The sequence below is a fragment of the Gadus morhua genome, chromosome 12 (genome assembly GCF_902167405.1).
Source record: "Gadus morhua chromosome 12, gadMor3.0, whole genome shotgun sequence".
In the NCBI taxonomy this organism is placed as follows: domain Eukaryota; kingdom Metazoa; phylum Chordata; class Actinopteri; order Gadiformes; family Gadidae; genus Gadus; species Gadus morhua.
Window position 1 is genome coordinate 21829751 of NC_044059.1, and position 15936 is coordinate 21845686.

The following is a 15936-nucleotide window of genomic DNA, read 5'->3' on the forward strand; positions in this document are numbered from 1 at the left end:
TAGTCTTTACCACTCTGTAGGAGCATAAACTGAAACTGGTGTTAGCACTATTAATGTTTCATTCAATGCGGTGCTAATAGTGGCTTTAATGTAATGTGATCTAATAAGGTAATAGAATAAATTAATTTACATCAATAGCTTCCTTGACTACCAGAACCATCTTACCAGACATGGCTCATGCTGGCCTTCATAATGGTGAGTGATGATTAACCTTCCTCAAACTGATTTGTGAAACAACTTAAGGAAATTCTTTAACATGAACAATTGATCATGTACTGATAGTGTCATTTGTTTTTCTTCGAGTGTGTCTTTGTTATCCGGGACTGACCCTTGAAGCTGCAGGGGAACAAAGACCAGTGGTACAGTGAATGTAACAGATGCATAAGGGTGGGATACAAAAATGCTCTCAAGGCATTTCTTGTTTGTGTAACAGAATTAATCAGTTGACCCTAGTAACAGCAACACACCATACTGCAGTTGGACTAGCTTCAGGATTTCTCATATAGGTGACTTGTAATTTGGGTCATTTGTGTTCAGCAAAGTCACAACTTTTCTCGGTTTTGGGACCTCAGTGGTGGAACGAGATCCCTGCCGCTCTCAGGACTGCAGAGTCGCTCACTATCTTCCGAAAAAGACTCAAGACTCACCTGTTCAGAGTCCACTGAACAGGGGGGGGGGGCATGATGCAGAGAACCAGGTGAGGGCTGTATTAACTCTCGAAGGGAGACCAAATGTATCAGAAACGGCAATTACATTCCTGATTTTCATACAATCTCTGAAGACTAGTCTTTTCCTGGAACATCTCATATTACGCGGGCTTTTTTTTTTAAATTAGTATTAAGATAAGTAACACGTACGAGCCTTGAGAGCCACCATGGGTATTTGAATGCGCATGTAAAGAACTCATTAATTATGAAAGATCCTCTCCTTCCAGTTGGTGGTTCAACGCTGAGGTCTCTTCTGGGCTGGAGGGAGAGGCCTTCATGCAGATCCCCCAGACTGGCCTGGTTGTCCTTGAGTGATCGAGTCACTCACATAGAAAAGTTGATCAACACCAGCCTACAGGACAATTTACCTCATTTGATTTGTCTAGTATTTTATTTCTGTTTACCTTGTCTGTGGGAACCCTCTCAAGAGAGTCTAAACGAACACAGCCGGCAAAAAAAACGGACAAAGGCTTTGACAAAATACCATCTCTAACTTGAACATAAACATCTCTAACTTAATGGTGGAATTTAATATCGCTAATCTAAAAGCGTACCCGCCGTCTCTTAAAGTATTTAAATAAAAGCATTGAATTTCATTCAAAGTATTAATTTGTATTGCAAAGAATTTCATGTACAAAGATATTCCTTTTTTGTTTGCCTTTTCGTGGGAATAAATAACGTCAATGTCAAAAGTATCATTTTTTCGTGTGTTTATATGAATGTTACAGTTTAGTGTACTGGTACTTCATGTCATTTTAATGCTTGATACTCTTGACTATGAGGTAAGAAATTATACAAGTCCGTAATACGAGTGGGTTCAGCCTATTCCAATTAGTGAGGTATAATGCAATCAGGAAAATCTTTAAAGATGGTGTCGATGGGACTTACTTCTTTGAACTCCCATATGAGAGCATGAATCACGTCACTTGTGCTACAGCCCACTAGCTGCAGGCGCATTTAGGGCACCGCTGTGCACAGCAAAGCTCTTCACTGTCGGTACTGCGGGCAATAACAAAGTTTGAATACCTAGACCATGCTAACCGCATGCCTAAACTACACATCCCTCAACTTGACCATTTCAAACTTCATACCTATGACAAACCATCTCTAAACTAAAGCTTCACTGTTTCAAACTATTCCTAAGCCAAACGTGCCATTTGGGCTCTCGCCTCTTGTAATAGTTTCTTGTTCTCCCCACCGGGGCGTTTGAATTTTAATCCAGGGTCTTAAAACACTTTAGAGATGATATCTGATAACCTTTAGGATGTGTTGCTGCCTTCATAAACTTACAATTTTGATGTTTTTTCTCCAGGGAATTGTATCTATAATGAAATGCGATATTCAGGGAAGTTGGATGCAAAAATGGAAGGTATTGAGTGTCAACGTTGGAGTTGGTTCACTTCAGGATATTATTGGCTTGAATCTATTTGTGGTGGAGGTCACTTATGGCATTTTGTGCATCTCAAGGTTTTCAATTAACATTTTGTGTTCAAGGACGTTTACTTTAAATCATATACAAAACTGCTTCACAAGTCAGTACTCAAAGAATATGCTTGATTCAGTTCGCGTCGGTCAGTTCGCCATGAAGAGTCATTCAGAAATGTTTGTTTGTTCGTTCAGTCGAGTTTCCGGTAGCGGTGAATCGAATCATGGAGTGCACGGTTCTCAGCTGAGACAGTCAGACTCAGCTCCTCCCTCATCTCATTCTCAAACGATCGTGGAAGTCGATTTACATAGACCACTGAAATCACGCGTGAAATGACCATCACGTTAGGTTTTAATGGTTGCGAGCACTTCCCTCCTCCCTAACAAGTATGAAGTCTGTGCAAATTAGAACTGGCTCCCGGTAAGCATTAATAATAGCTTACTACTTTTAACGGCACAGACAATCCAAAACCCAAGTGGAATCTAGATGGAAAAACTGTGTGTGTGCCAACCACAATTGTCATTTTAAACCTTGGAGGGGCAAGTCCCCTCCTTTTGGTGGCAATATGTATTTACATTATTGTACGAACATTCTTTAGCTGATACCGGTTCTCAAAGTACACACAACCTGCTCATTCAAAAGTTAAAGGATATTGACCAGTTACAGGGCTTTCACTAACTCTTGATGGACACAAAGTGAACATGGTAGCTAAGGTTATATGTTGTATGCCTTTGCCCTACTTAATTGCAAGCCTTTTAGAAAGAAAGTCACTTCTTGCTCCAATGTCTGTCATTTTTTAAAAAGGACTGCAGCAGTTTTCATAAATTCTCATAATATTTGAGATTATAGATTAAATCTCAAAACGAAATGTCAGAACCATGATTTCATTGAGTGAAATTTTAATAACATGAATTCATGAGATCAAATAAAGGGTCACTCATAACATACTGTTCATTTATGAGTGTATGAAGACCTTTGAAATCAGTTATTTCACCAACCAGGGCAATTCCAATTAAAAGACAGTATTGTAGTTCGCGCAAACTTTGAATCCATCTTATTCCATAACGGCGGATTGTGCAAAAACAACACGCTATTCTGAAACCACTTTGTGCTTCAACCAGACAGTTTCACAGAATGTCCTTTCGCCCTTAGCTTAACTATAATCACGTTAGCCGTCGTGGCGATGGATGGCTCACTCTGAGTCAAGGTGTGTGCTGAATAGTGCGCCCTTCATTTCATCTGCATTAGTATTTGTGTCATGTGAGCTCGCTGGGAAGGGAGCTCTCCTTTTGTCCTTTTTACTTGCAACTCTTCAGAGCACTTGGCGATAATCTCTCTTGCCCTTGCCCTTTTCCTCACTGCCTGGCCCCTGGATAAAGTGTTGGATGTTCGAGGGAGTGAGCATCCTTGTCATCGCTAAAGTGGTGTACAGGTTCAAGTCCAAGGATGAGCAGGGGAATACTGGCAATAGAGGAAAAAGACAGAAAACATCCATTAACTCTTTGTACATAAACTCTCCCTACATGGTGGCTTGTCGCCTACATGCATACCAGATCCTGGCTTCAAGGACAACGAAATATGAGTAGGAAGAGTGTATTTATGTACAGGGAAATATATTATCTTTCTGCTGGGACGGCTCTGGGAAAAGGTTTTGTCACTTTTCTTGAAGTCGATCAACCATACCTTGGTACATAAAAGTAGCAGACGCATAGAGGGTCTATAGAGCGCATATTTTGGAGGATAGGTAGGTGAGGCACTGGTTGCGGTCGATTTGTCAAACAATTACGCCCTTTCCTAAACTCTTTACCTTGACCATGATGGAAAAAGTCATGAGTTCAAGAGTAGGTTTAAAGACTTTTGTATTTCAGACAATAAAAAATACGTATTTGTCTGACAATAGCCAAACTTGCCATCATTCGATTTTGTACGCTGTATGTATTCACACTTGTACATAAGCCTCCATGACCCATTATCGACATTAATCATGCACGAACTGTACCAATCGGCAGCATGTGTCCCAGTGGACTGTGTGATTGACGTTCCTCTGATCAATACCCCTCTATGGACTCTGGAGGTCTGATGACTATTGATCAACACTGATCTGTTTTTCTAGTTTCTCCTTTCACAACCAATTGCTTCCTTAATCCAATCAATTGGTCATTCCTTTAACAACGATCACAGTTAATTTGCAGGAGGTAAAGGTTACTACACACCAACTACAAGAAATTAAAGGCTACTCTGTTTGAAAACAGTAGTTTACTTGTTGCCTATTTACTAATCAATGTTGAATGAGGGAATGGAGTACCTGAAACTGACACAATAGATTTACATGTTTAGCTATATATGACAATAGTGTTAGCGTTAGCATGGATGTACATTTAAAAAATAAGTAAGTTAAGCATTAACTGCTTTAACATAGTTACAAGGATCCAGGTTGAATTTATTATAATTATATATTATTGTTTATAGTAACCATTTGTTACCATGTTTTTTCTGCTTAATGTTATCTGTTGACATGTTGATTGTTGATGATTTTAGGGTGAGATGATGTTCCCAAAAGCTAATTGAGAGAGCTGACACCTAAATAACTGGCAACTCACAAACTCAATTATCTCATTGAGCAACGTATATATAATTATACATGTCTTTCAAATCATAAAAATAAAACCTCAGGCTCACAATGTTCAGGGGCATACATGTGCTCACTTTGGTGTTTATAACCTATATGCTCTGTATGTTTTAGATAGCTCAGAGCTTTGACCAGTCATTCAACAAAGTAATCAAAGCAAAAATTTGTGATTTTTCTTTTCTACATGAATTTAAGCGATTAGCTGCTGTATGGGAGCCAAAGTGTGTTCCTACTAGTAGAGCCTATCATGTAGCTCTGTGGGCCTTCAATGGGGGCCCCAGACACTGACGTTTTTCGGAGCCGCTTGGCAAATGCACTGAGCTACTCGGGCTTTAAAAGGGGATCTCCTTTCAGCTTTTGTAAGCATTGGCATTTCACCACAATGATGCCACCGGTAACTACTGTGCACACCTGTCAACGGCGCTGTGTGGCAGTGCGTGGAGGGAATTCTCCACAGATGTTCTCAAAACAAAGATGTGTTGCCGAAATCAATTAATAGATTTCCTGTAGTAGCAGCTGCCAGTATTTTTTCCCCAGGAATGAAGCAGCATTGTCTGTATATGTTTCCCTAACAAGGCCCCGATGACTTGACATGGATGAAAACTTAATTAGGACACACATTCTCTCTGTGTGTGTGTGTGTGTGTGTGTGTGTGTGTGTGTGTGTGTGTGTGTGTGTGTGTGTGTGTGTGTGTGTGTGTCTGTGTCTGTGTGTGTGTGTTTGTGTGTGTGTGTATCAGTCACTCAGTCTTTGGTGCCTCACTTTTCCTCTTTGCTCCGTCTTTCCATCACTCTCTTCCTGTCTCTTTTCAGACATGCCTAGTTCACTATTGGCGCCATGGATCCTTCCAAATCGACTGAACTGAAAAATGATCGTAAATTTGTGTGTGAGAGAGGGGGTGGAGCGAGATAGATCGACTGAAATCTGAGCGGGAGAAGGACAGATGTTGGTGCGAGACTTCGGATCAATGTTTCAGATGAAGAAAAATACCTACGTGGCGCTGGGGCCCCGCAGCGCTTATGGGTCCCTAAAGAGGCGCGAAGCAATATCGACTTCTCACTAAGACGAGTGTTTACTTAAAATGGAAGACATCAAAGGCAGAGTGGCGCCAAGGTTATTTACATGTTTTACCATAGTAATAACGGGCAAGGGCATAGACCTCTGCTGCTTCAATTCCCTGCCCCCTTTTTTTGATATATTTTCAGACATATATGCATAACTCTGTGCATGTCTATGTGGAAGGTTTCTCTGTAGTGTGATGGTACTGCAGCATAACCAGTGCGTCTGGGACTGGAAACGTAGCCGACTCTTTCAGTTTATCGTTGCCACGCGTCAGAGCTTGTCATTTAATCAAGACTAAATGTAAACGGCTGTTGTATATCATCCATGCCTGCTAACGCATTTGGATCTGTAGCCAGCCAGCTATGATAAAAATACAAATCAGAAACATGCCTTTACATTTGCTTTTCAGCAATTCTTTCGCCTGGAATTGGTTTGACTGCGTAACATATGCACATCATAGTTGTCTGGTGTCATTTATTTGGGGGGGAGGGGAGGAGGACATATGACAAAGGGATGCTTCCCCCCTTGAGGCGACAGTGTTGAATGCAGCGCAAAAGCAGAGGTCTATTTACATAAGCTTGCTCCGTGGCTGAATATAAACCATGCTGTGCTGCTACAGGCTGTGTAACTGCAGGTTGTGTTGTGGAAGGCCTTAAGCTGCTCTATTGTATGGCTGCCTTCTTCAATGACATTTGCAAAGGATTTACAAGGGCATCAGGTTGGTAGGGTGACGTGTAAATGTATGGGAAATGTCACTTGATGGAAACATTTGGATCGTATGACCTACCTAAAGGTGGGACTTTGCAGTTGTGAAAGAGAGAGGAAGGGCAAGATTAAAAGATGAAGCCAACAAACAAAATCCCCTCCCTTTCACCTCGCTCCCTCCCATTTCTCTGCCATGACGAAGTGTTGAATTTCATGCACCTGTCATGTGTTTGGGGAAGCAATGCCCTGATTAGACAGAAACTAGCCGGGAGCGGGCTATCATTTAAATGAGCTCATACATAGGCAGGCTCGCGCTCGAAACCGATATTCTCACAGGGCATTTTACTCACTAAAAGCTGATTGATGGCACTGACATTTCTTATAAATTACAATCAAATTGTCGCTCTTAAATCTTACCAACCGTTTATTTTTACAGTTGAATTAGAAATTTCTTGCAGGTGTTAACAATAGATAGGCCAAGTGTGCTTCACAAATGATGTATGTTAAATTATAGACATGACGCAACCGTTAACAACATGGACATTATCTGCTGTCATCGTACAAATGGCAAAATCATTCAATGAGATAATTAAGTTAGTGAGTTGCCAGTTACTTCGGTGTCATCAACAATCAATCAACAATCACCATGTTTTTCTGCTTCATGTTATCTGTTGACATGTTAACAAATGGTTACTATAAATTCAACCTGGATCCTTGTAACTATGTTAAAGCAGTTAATGCTTAACTTACTTATTTTTTTAACAATCCTGCAAAAAACGCTGCCATTCTGTGCTTTTCCTCCATGAAACACAGCAAGATTCTTCTAAAACTCTTCAGCCTCTGTCTTCAGATTAAGACAACCAGCCTATCGGTGAACGTTCGGTATGCATGTTTTATCAAAGCCCTTACTGAACAGAGTCAAAGCATGTCTTTTTTCGTTGACAAGAATGTATTTGAAACACAAGAGACTAGAAACCACAGAATTTAGAACTAGCTCTGTTAGGCTTTAGAGAAATGTGACAACGTCAGGTTTGAGCATCCACCATAACACTTGACTGACATCCTGTTGATAAAGATAACGACAACCCTAGTTTGCGCTTTCAATGTTTCATAAGCCCAACACTGAAACAGCATGCGTGATGAACAAGAACAGTAATGCAACATGACAAAGAGAGAAAGGGTGTGTCAAAGCTGTGCTTTGTGTACACCCTTGACTCTCAACTCTTATACTGTCCACAGTGTATTGTCCCGCAGGGCACATGTAGCCTGTCACGCCGAGCTCTGGAGCCCAGGCCAGTCATCCTGCTGAAGTGTGTCAGCTTCTGGGAGTCGGGCAGGAGGGATAGGTGACATTTGATGTTTAAAAGTGAGCGATCCCAGTAAGGTTTGTGTGTGTGTGTTTGTGTGTGTGTGTGTGTGTGTGTGTGTGTGTGTGTGTGTGTGTGTGTGTGTGTGTGTGTGTGTGTGTGTGTGTGTGTGTGTGTGTGTGTGTGTGTTGCTGAGTCACTCATGACCATTGCCCGCAAGAGCCAGGAGTACTCACACAGAAGCACACGCATGTGCCACTACTCTTTAATGTACACACACACACGCATGCATCTGACCAAGTGCAACAGCGGCGCTCCGATTATAATGCACACGGCCAAACACATGCCGCTTCATGTTAAATCTGCAGCAACACAGAAAAACCTGCATGTTAAAAAAAACAATATATACAGCCACATGCATCACATACACACCACAAGCAAGCACAACAACATCCCCTGCCCCCCCCCCCCTACACAGACACACTCAAGACAGATGCACAGCAACCAGACCTGTGCACGTGCAACACATTTTGCCTTGCTGTCCCGTCAAGACAAGTGGGAAAAGGTCAGAGCTCTCAGCAAGCGGAGCATGATAAAAGCCAAGAAGCAGCAGATAAATTGACCTGTCATTGGCTCAGTACTTTAGCTCCGGATGAGCTCTAAACTGATGGGGGGTGTCTTGCTACTTATATTCAGTTATTTGTCGGGTGTTCTGCTTTGGTGTGCTGCGTCTGCCTCGGATGTTTTGATTCCCCACTGCATCCTTACCTCGCAGAAAGTCTTTTCCAGCTCTGGCAAAAATGAGGATAAGCAAGCTGTAGCTACCATTTATTTTAAGCCCAATACCTTACTACTACACCTTTACCATCTCTTACGTAGTCAGAATCAGAACACATTGTTTTTTATAAGATGTCATGTGACAATCTTTTCTTCTTTATTTAACAAAGTGAATCCATCAATACCCTAAAGTTTCATGTTTTGTAAAGGTTGAACAAAGTATTGCACCATCATGTTCAAATGTACCCCGCTGAAAGTGTTGAAAGTCCTCAACCAAATGTATACATGTGTGCTAGTGTTTCTGTCGTTTGTGATGCATGAATTATAGATGATGCTACTATTCGTTGGAGGATGATGTCACACAGAAGTTGCCCGATTGAAGAGTGACACATCAACACAGATAAAAGACAGAGATCCCTTAACGTCGTAATGTCTTTTGAGCTGCATGCTTTCTATTTTCCATTTGATAAACGCAACTCTTTTAAGTAGAGAGAGCGGTTTTGACATCCAACTCTCAAAAACCATTAGCCATGTTCAAACGGCATACAACGTCAGTATGTGTGCAATTCCCCTGATGATGAAATAATTGTATAAGGCTTAAATGATAACAGGGGAGTTGAAATTCACTCGCAATCAAGCAACCCTTTCAGTTGTAATTATGTGCTGGGTTATTTTAAGTATACGACTGGTTGTGTGCTCTTTTTGATTATACTTATTCAGAGGGAATACCTTCCCAGCACTGAAGAATGGATTATGAAATGGTAAATTAGTGTTCTTGTCATTCCCAGTGAAACAGAAAAGGGAAGTCAGGCACTTCTGGGTAATACAGAAAGTCAATGGGTAGCTTAGCTACCTTATGCTTGAATTCCTCCTTTACTATATTTTCCTAGCATGGGAAAGAGATGAATCTGTGATCTCATGTTTAATTTGCTCTGACAGATGGTTTGGTCGTTTCTCTTATACGGGCCAGGTCTGATACGATGACTGTACAGAGTAGCGCCGTTGAGGTATTTTTGTAAGCAACAAAGATGGCTGCCACCGATGTTGAATGGACAAACAATTGCACTTAATGCTTTTGTTGATGAGAAAAATGCGTTTAACATACTTTCAACCAGATTTGGTTAAAGTTCAGCAAACCCTCAGCACTCGTCGACTTTCTGGTTGCAGTCTAACCAATTGAGCATTGTCAATTTTGTTTACAATTTTCTTTCATTTCATGGAGCAACTAAATGTTTGTGTGGGATGAATGACACATGACCCGACTATGTTAACAATTCCATAATTAAATTCACGTTAATTCACATCTTGAACATATCATGTAAAGCAGTGGCTAGTTTCAATGTCACACCTGCTAGTGGTTTTCCTGTCTTGCTGAGCTAGATGGTATAAATCCATGAACCCATTTGCATTTCTTAACATTGGGTTAGAGACACTACGTTGTGTAACGCGGCTGAAAAGGCCGGCTCCCACCACCATTTTCCTCATTTCCAAGCCGTAGATTGGCTTTCGCGGTACCTCGCTGGCTGCGAGACTATCAATTTCCTACCACCCGTCTTGTTAGAATTGGCTTTGTGACGCGCCCTCCCTCTCTCTCTCTCTTTCTGTCTCTCTGTCCCTCACTGGTTCTTTAAAAGTAGGCATCTTGTCAAATGTTGGTGGGAGGCCAGTGGAGACTAGCTCTGCTTTCACCTTTTGGTTTCCTAGAAACCGTAATGTGTGATTAGGATCTGTTGGAGACCATGAGCACTGATACTTTTGGGGGCACAGTGTCTAGCGGCAACACAATTCAAGTGGAAGAGGGCAAAGGCTATTTCCACAAAAGATTGTGGTTCCAAATAACATTGGCCACTGCTGGAATGCCAGTTGGATAGCATCCATGGCATTCACATAGCCAAAAATGAACATCCTCCTATGTTTACCGGAAGACTTAAAGGCCAGAAGGTCAAAGGTGTACATGGTATTTGACAGGGCTCTCAGGGAAACAGAGCTCCGTGATCAATCCTAGAAAAGCTTAATTGGCAAGACAGCCCTACCATTCCCTGCATTTATATAAAGGCCCCATCGCATGATAATTTCACTTTTCTAACATTAATGAGTTCCCCTAGCCTGCCTATGGTCCCCCAGTAGCTAGAAATGGCATAAAGTGTAAAACACGCACTAGGTATCCTACTCTGCCTTAGAAGAATTAAAGCTAGGACGCTCCGATTTCGAATTTGGCCCTATATGTCGTCATAAGGGGCCAAGTTACCAGGCCCGCCCAGAGAATTTGGCCTGCCAATGAGACAATGAGCTTCGAGTGTGTGTGTGTGTGTGCAGCTGCGGTGGTGCCTCGTCGTGGAAATACCAGAGTCGTCAGAGAACTTGCGTTAGTGTGTGTATTCACACGCACGCACGCACGCACGCACGCACGCACACACACACACACACACACACACACACACACACACACACACACACACACACACACACACACACACAATCGTTGGCAGTAATCCCTTTCCCCTCTATGTCGCGGTTCAGTCTACTTCAAATGGATGTGGAAGTGGAAGAACCAGAGACGTCGGAGAACCCAATGCAGTCGGTTGAGATTCATAATATCGTCTGGAGGCGCACACAGCTTTTTGCCATGATAATATCTATAATATATGATATAGAAACCTATATATAATATGATATTTAGATATAGAGCTCCAGTGCCGTGTTCCAATACCCGTACTTCCATGAGTATACTTAAAGGAAGTATACTCTCCGTACTATCTACTACGTACATCTTTCAGATGTGAGTGCTGTTCCAAATCGAGTACTCCGTGGTGCACTAACCGGAAATTACGATCACGACTGCCGCCGTGGCTCCTCCCCCGCAATAAACATCCCGCTTTGAACGGTGAACTCTTTACGCCTAGCAGCTATAAAAAGCTATAAAAACTATAAAAACTACAAAATGACTCTATTAATGCAGGCTATGTGGAAAATACGCCGACTTTGGCTCAGCCTGGCTCCGCCTCTTCCGCTACGTAGCTAAGATGGCTGCCGTTGAGTACGGGGAGTGTCCTTCGATCCACACTTCACGATTAGCCCATTTTCAGTACAACATCCAGGTCCTTGAAGTATACTTCTTTTCACCAGATCTGAATTGGAACGTACTACGTACTTAAAATTGGGCTAGTAAGTACGGACAGTACGGGTATTGGAACACGGTTCCAATATGTTATTCTAATTACTATGTTGTAAAATATATACAGGAGAGCTTGGGCATTTTATATACAGGAGAGATTGTGAGCTTGTGCCGCAGATTTGGAGTCTCGCCGGTAATATGTGCGCTAGGCTATATTTCATCCCCAACATAATATTATGATATTTGGAACAGAAGAACAGAAACGTTTCCATATTTGTTCTGATCTGAACAAGAGACTTTTTCTACCTGTTTCCCAAGCCCTGACTCTGACACATTAAAAAATGGAAGATAACCAAATAACTTAGCGGCTGAGATCCACATTCCCTTGATTTGTATGAATTGACTCCATGTGGACTCTTTTAGAGAGGTCGGGGGGCATGAATCTTTGATTCCCTTTCATCTTACCAGGTGAAAAATACTCAATAATGCCAAAGTAATGCCAAAGACCCCTCAAACCTCCATCATCTCTCTGTCAGACAAACAAAACACCTCAAACACACACTTATTTTCTCATATTCCACTCTCCATTGATCCATGCTCCCTTCCCCCCAATATATCAACTATCATCCATATCAACGCCTCCATACCCAACATGCATTCTCTCTCGCTCTTGCTCTCTCTCTCTTCCCCCCCCCGCCCCTTATTGGCTCCACATCTGGGTTGGCCTTACTCCAATCTCCTCTTCAATAATTGCCTCTTTCTCCACTACAGAAAAGACGAGAAGACTTTTCCTGAGAGCAGCTTGGCAGCTTTTTGTGTATGCATGTGTGTGTGGGTGAGTGAGTGCTCTTCTGTGGGCTGACGGCACAGATTCCCCTCTTAAATGAGTTGAGAGCATATTCATTCACTGGAATGTGATAAGAAGGCACTGTCAGAGATCAGGGAGACCAGACAGCAAAGAGTCGTGTGAATGTAAGATGGAGCGAGGGGAAATGTAGGTCTAAGGGTTTAAGGGGTGAGAACGTGAGGGGTGGGTAGAGGCAGAAAAGGCTAGGTAGAAGAAAGGAAAGTAAAATAAAAAGGCAAGAAAATAAAAACAACAATGGAGAGAAAAGCAAAAAAAAAATGCAAAGACAGCATAAAATGAACGTGATGGCATAGGAGTTCTGCTGAGCAGTGCTTCAACCAATCAAGCGCTTGCTGATCAAGGTGAACTCACCCTGTAACTCCAATGATATAAACTCTGAGGAGCGGCCGTCGTTGGCTGGGAAACAACATCCACTGAAGTTCTTTTGCAGACCCCTTTCTTTGCACTTCTGTGATTGGTATGACCTTGTCCTCACAAAAGTTTAATCACACTAAAGAAATCGTTAAGAAACACTGAACCAAAGAGGCCAGAAAGACCCCTATCTTACAACCAAGGTTTTGAACAAGAAAAAATATAGATATTTTAAGTTGATACAATAATACAGTCTGGTTCGTTTTTATATAGTTATACATTAAAGTTGTAGTTATCATAGCTTTACCTTGACACATTGACTTGACTAGATTAATGCCACTATCTCAATTTGAGATCATTGGTCCCACTCAGAATGACATTAGCCCACACGTGATTCGAATCCATCCACTGTTCGAAGCTTCCCAGCACCAAATGGCTTACTTCACAGCCCTTCATAGCCAAGCTGTAAACTCTCCAAAGGTTGCATGCAATCGTAGTTCAAAAAAAAATAAAATAAAAATTACTTCAATCATTTTCAATGGGAAACCTTATACTTAAGATTAAATCATGTTATAATGAATAGTATGTGTGTAAATATTCTAATATATGCATAATTTTTTAATTATGTGTACATTATGCAGAATATAGCATGACAATAACCATCTAAACTTGCCATATCCGATTCCCAATGGCGACTTATTGCCACTTAACACAATTTCAGCAAATGTTGAGCAGGCTTCCTCTACGCTTCTGGTATTAAAGAGACCAGAGGGAGATCATTTTTTAAATGGAGGTGAGCTTACCAAAATTCAGTTGGAACACTCCTCCCAACACCATCAAAATAGCATGGGCCTATTCAAATCACCATCATCTCTTTTTCATGGGATGGGAAGACAGGTTTGTCAAAGTGGATGTCTCTTTGGCACATATGGCTCCCTAAGGTGTAAGATAACACATTCTGGGCACCTATAAGAGCTCGAAGACATAATCGCATGGACCCGGGACTCCTCACCACTCCTTTGCTGTGTCCCGGGGAATAATTGAAATTCATTGAAGGACTTAGGGGGAGGATTTTGAAAGTCTTAGAGAAATTAACTTGAAACCAATGGGAGTGTTGTGAACGTTCTGAACTCATCCAGGGCATGGGAGTCCACCGAAGCTCCCCATTTGCTGTCTGTGAGTGACGGTTGATATGTGTTTGAGGTCCTGTTAGATCTTCTACTCTATACAGAACAAGTATACCTCAGTTCCTCAAGCGTACAAGTGATTTACCTGCTGTGCAGAGGGCATACAATATTAATTAGAGCTGCAATATCTGTTAGTCCAACATGCTGATCAAAGCATGTCTTGATAGTGATTATGTGCTCACACACATTATTTGCCTGGTATGATTCAGTCTAACTAGAACCTTTGCTGAACTGAGCTACCGCAGTCCGTCACTGTAGGTTGTTCAGTCTTGACTTTTGTTTCTCCTTTACTAACATTGCATGCCAGATGGGTGCATAGAACACCATAGGGTCTAACGTAATGCAGATTACATATTCAATAAGGTACACATTTTGATACGATTTGCTAATGTTGGTGTGAATGGTGACTGGCACCTGTCCGGCACCTCATGTTGGCCACAAATGTATCTGAAGGTTGATTGCATTTACGGGGAGAGCATTATAGGAAGGGCGTCAAAAGATGACTAGTTGGCTTCAGCCTTCAGCCTGTGGCAGTTGCCAGAGCCACTCACTGGGCTCTCTAGATTCTAGATGGTCCCTGAGGATAATAACAGTCCGCTCATACGGAGCGTCCTCAACTCTTTCCACATGAATGAGCCTGAGAATGGTGGCTGACCAGACCGCATCTCATGTATTCCTGTAAGCGCTTGGCTCTTTACATCTCGTCTGTGTGACACTTCTCCTGAGTGAAGTCAAGCTGCTTGAAGTCTATAATCCAGATGGTTCGCTTGGCTTGCACAAAAATGCTTGAATCCTTTATTTATGGAAAGTTTTTTTAGTTTATGTTTTCGTGTGTGTGTGAGGGAGACTGCTCTGTCCAATATCTGCCCTTTTTAAAAACAAGCTATCGTATTTAGATTATTGTTGTATTAGATCAAGTATCACCAAAAACAATAATAAACAAACCAAAACGCATCCTAACCTAAACCTACCAACTTAACCAACAATAACAAGATATGTGACATGAAGTGGCACTTAGGTTGAAACGCAAGTAGCCAAATTAACTTGTTAGGTTCCTAGCAAGCAGGGTCATGTGAAACACATGTTTGATGTGTTTCAACATGCATATGTGAATCCCATCTTTAATTGGAAGGCTACTATTCTGTAGAGAGTTTAATGTGATTTGATGTAATTGTCCCTTACAGAGTGCTCTTGCGATTTGAATGCACATGTTGACGTTGGAGGGTAAACATCTACTGAAAGACATCAAAATGAAAGCAATTCTTCCGCGCGTCAATGGTTATTCCTCAATAACCATTTCCGCGGCCCTGCCCTGCTACAAATATAACTAAATCAAATGAAAGTCACAAGGCAATTTTCACGATATTAAAATTGCCTTTTTCACCTTGTTAACTCATTTCCCCGGTCATGTCCTTCAGCTATTCGACGAAGTATGCCGAAACAGCTGTTTATTCGTCAGTTTACATCCAACTGTAGTGTTACATGGGAGTCGAATCAAATGCTGAAGGGTCTGCACAATGCTGCAAAATGTAGGCCACTAGATATAGCCAATGAGTAGAAATGGAGGGGTTTAGGTTGCATGTGGTGTAAAATTTCAGTGTTGAGTTTCAATTAAAAAGGAGATGAATGAAACAAATATTAAGACAAAATAACTACAGAAAACAGTAGATGTTGAAGCTAAACATAGACTATTAAGTGGTGTACCCATATAAGGGTCTATGCTAAATGATGGATACTACACATTATGTGCTTTCCTATGTGTTTGTTTTATGATGTTTTGCTATGTAGTACCTAAAGCAGGA